This window comes from Lathyrus oleraceus, chromosome 1 (genome assembly GCF_024323335.1).
Source record: "Lathyrus oleraceus cultivar Zhongwan6 chromosome 1, CAAS_Psat_ZW6_1.0, whole genome shotgun sequence".
In the NCBI taxonomy this organism is placed as follows: domain Eukaryota; kingdom Viridiplantae; phylum Streptophyta; class Magnoliopsida; order Fabales; family Fabaceae; genus Lathyrus; species Lathyrus oleraceus.
In genome coordinates this window covers 20092486-20097055 of record NC_066579.1, presented here as the reverse complement: position 1 = coordinate 20097055, position 4570 = coordinate 20092486, and positions in this window count along the sequence as shown.

Below are 4570 nucleotides of genomic sequence, written 5' to 3'. Positions count from 1 at the left end.
CAAAATTCTCAAAATGGATGATGGATGTGAGTATGCCTCTAGTGAGTTTGACAAGTTTTTTGATCTTGAGGGAATTGTACGTGAGGTGGTGCCTCCGTATACGCCTCAATAAAACGGGGTTTCCGAGAGGAAAATTCGTACAATAATGAACATGGTGCGTAAGGTTTTGGGTGAATATGTGGTGTGTCTCTCAAAGGTGTTGCTCTAGAATAAGGAAATCTCACTATTTTCAATGCTCCCTAGTGAAAAATCTCCCCCAACAAATGGTATCACGAGCCTTTGGTTTCAGAAAGGGACCAGGTTACTTGTATCGAAAGTCAACGGCGCCAGGAGGGTGAATAAGAAACGCTCCGTTGAAGAGTGTCAACGGTGCAAAGAGGGTGAATAAGAAACGTTTTGTGCGATACAAGAGAAGTAAGTAGAGCTTTCACTTGAGGGGGAGCATTGTGGACTCACACTTGAGGGGGAGTGTTGAGAATGTGTCAAGTGTGAGTAGTGTGGATAATAGTTCCACATTGGTTGATAATGTGGAGACTTGAGCATTTATAAGTGAGAGAACCCATTCACCTATTACCTTAAGGTTTTAGGTGAATATGTGGTGTGTCTCTCAAATGTGTTGCTCTAGAAAAGGAAGTCCCACTATGTTCAATGCTCCCTAGTGAAAAATCTCCCCCAACATTATCGATATCAAGAGCTATAATTTAAATCACAATTTCACTAATTCGATCATTAAAATTTTATATTTTAAAAAATATTATTCAAATTAATGTTATGAATATAAATTATTTTTATTTGATCATGCTATGTATAATATTGAAAAAGTTTTTTGGACCTCTATCAAATATATCTATGTCCATATATAATCTAGAAAGGCAAAACTTTTGTAAAAGATAATATTAGACTCATCTCTTTCAAAAATATTTATCACAAATGAACTATAATAATAATAATAATAATAATAATAATAATAATAATAATAATAATAATAATAGTAACAATAATAATAATAATAATAATAATAATAATAATAATAATAAGGCTTAGATAGATTTTCAATCTCTTATTTTAGCTGATTCATAAAAGTAATCTTTCTACTTTAAATTTAAAAAAAAATATTTATCTCATAATTTTACACTTATATGTATTTTTAAATACCGTGTCACTTTCACTAGTGAAATCATCAAAAATATTTATATTGGAATCTTTTAGGAATTCTATAAATAAATAATTATACGTTAATATGGAAATGTTAGATAAAATATGGGGACTGTAATTTAGTCTAATGATAATAATAATAATAATAAAAAGTTAAAAATATTTTGTAAAAAATAAAATGTATTAAAAACTTAATTCAAAAGTAAATTAAATATTAAGTGAATTTCATCAAATTATTCTATGTATTTCTTATATATTTATAATATTTATTTAGATAATTATACTATGTTAAAAATAATTATTTAACTAAAGTTTATTGAATTATTACTAAAAACGATATAAAAAAATATTTGAAAAACTTTTTAATTTATTTAAGAAGTATAATAATGAAAGTCAAAAAAAATTTTAAAAATTAAAATATAATAACAATGCATATATATTTTATTGAGATATTTATGTTACATAAATAAATAAGAGAATGGTTGAATATTGCCTTTTGTTCAATAAAAATAAAACAAAATAATATAAAACTCTCATTATTATTATTATTATTATTATTATTATTATTGTTATTATTATTACATAAAATCATAAATCATGATTTAATACATAACCTTTGGACTATAATACTAAATAATCAATAAAAGAGATACAACACAATAAGAGAGTGAAACAATATCCAAGCGAGATGGCTTTCTGCTTATTCCGGAATACTTGTTATCTCGTTCATTTCTGTTGATACTGAGCTATATATCATATTTAAGATCTAGTTCGTGAAAAAACAGCATTTCAACCTTATCATATTCTGGTTTCAATTCATAAAAAATCATAATTTCTACCTTGCCATATCCTAGTTCTTGATCACAAAACTAAGCATCTTAACCATGCTATATATAGCTCATTCTAAATTTACTAAAATTCATAAAATAAAAAAGAATCCACTTTAAGTTCTCTAATATCAGAACTGCTAAACAATCTCTTATAACTTCACTAAAATTCGGTATAAAAATCACTTTGTGATCCATTTTAAATCCAATAAAATTCAGAAGCAAAACCACATCATATTCCACTTTATGTTCTCTAAAATTCAGCATCAAAACACTAAATAATCTCTTACAATTCACTAAAAGTCAGCATTAGAACAACTTTATAATCCATTCTAAATCCACTAAAATTCAGCAACAAAACCCCGTCATAATCCACTTTAAGTCCCTAAAATTCAGCATCAAAACTACTAAATAATCTCTTACAAATTCACTAAAATTCATAATAAAAATAACTTTAATATTACTCGAATGATTTAGATAAGAAGACATTATTGGTGTTTTGAAAGTTATATAATATATTCACAATGCATCATCAAGCTTGTATTCACAATTTTCTCAATATTTGGTTAATTTTTTTTGTTAGAGTTCCACTTGCCCACTTATTTGAAGATGATATGGTGCTACTATCCTATTATTAGCGTTATAGTTTCTTAGTAAGCTATCTATTTCCGATTCAAGAAATGTGTTTTTTCATCACTCTCTAATTCCCTAGGTATCCCAAATCTTGAGAAGATATTATTCTTGAGGAGGTTGATGACTACCTTAGTGTCATTTATTAAAGGTGGTACAACTTCTACTCATTTTGATATGTATTCAATTGTAACTAAGATGTAATTGTTACCAAATGAAGGAGAAAATGCGTCCATGAAGTCCATTCCCTAAAGATCAATCTGGTTTACTTCCTTCGTAGAGTTTTGTGGTATCTCATTCTTCTTTAAAAAAACTTCCAATTTATTGACAACAATCACACTCTTTGACATGATAGAATGCATCCATAATAAAGATGGCCATATATTTATGATTTGAGTACTTTTGCAATTGTACGATCTCCATTAAAAGGACCCCATATTAGAATCATGATATCGTTTTAGTATCTTTATTTTATATTTATCTAGTACACATCTTCTAATTAAACCCCCGATTCTTCTTTTATAAAGGAAAGAATCATCCATATAAATAATCTACATTCATACAAAATAATTTTCTTTTGATTAAAGTTAAAATATGAAGGGAAAGTACCACCTACCAAATAATTCGCATAATCAGTAAACCATGGTGCCTTATAGTTAGGATGTGTTTATCATAGAGCTCATCTTCTATCTGTTGTTCCTCTTTAGTTTCATTTATTTGTCTCAATCTAAAAAATGAGTTGTTACGTTCTTTTCGCACCTCTACTTGTCCTTAATCTCTAAAGCAAATTTTGGAAGTAGAAAGATAATCTTAGTAGCCTTGCCTTTGATTCCTCTTTAACAAGCAAATACCTCAAAGTCGTATGATTAGTGTAGAGTGTAACTTAGATCATATCAGATGTGAGCTAATTTTATCGAATGCATAAACCACAACTAGAAGTGAAGGGATTTAAAAGGGATTTTTGAAAATTTTGATCCTTTTAGCGGAACAATATCGATGAACGGATCTTGATTAAATCATTAATCATGAATCAAACATAATTAGTGTAACAACCCAAAAACATGTGCATCTAGAATCACATAATTAAGCTGTTAATATATGGTAATGTCCATATCGGGTTCATAATTCGGTCTTAGGAGTGTATGAACTCTTCAACCGAATTTGATGATATCCATATTGTAGATCAATATTTGAGAACACTCGGGATCCTTTCAACTGATCTATGAGGTCATTAATTTGAGGGAAATGATATTTTTTCTTAATGGTCACTTTATTCAATTGAAGGTTATCGATACATAGCCGCATACCATTATCCTTCTTCTTTACCAAAAGAGCATGAGCACCCCAGGGATTCACACCAGGTCGGATAAAATGATTCTCTAGTAACTCTTCTAATTGTATCTTCACCTCCCACGAGTCTATTGGAGATATCCTGTAAGATGCAATAGACGCTGATGTTGTCCTTGGGAATATATTTATAGAGAACTCCACTTCCCTTTCAGGAGGCAAGGAAGTGACATCCTCTGGAAACACATTTTAAAACTCATCCACCATAGGGATTGAAGAAACATCTTTTTCTCATTTGAATCCATGGTTATGATCAAAATAAAGGCTTTATCTTCTGAAAAGAGGAAATGAATCAAATTAACAATACCTTCTAATATATTAGACACCATTTCCTATGAAGTCATTGATTCCTTAGGAATGAATAGAGTATTCTCCTTACAATTGATGTACATTAAATTAGAGGAAAAGTTAATCGATTACCAAAACCATATTCATTCTCTTGAGAAGTAAGCAAAATAGATCATTCAAGAAAGTAAGACCTTCTACAATAACATGACAACTCTCACACTTTCAGGAAGTATCTACAATGTCATCATTAGGAGTGGTGATGGTCATCAGGTATCATAATTGCACCACTTCTAACCATATCCTATTAACATACTAGGTGGAAA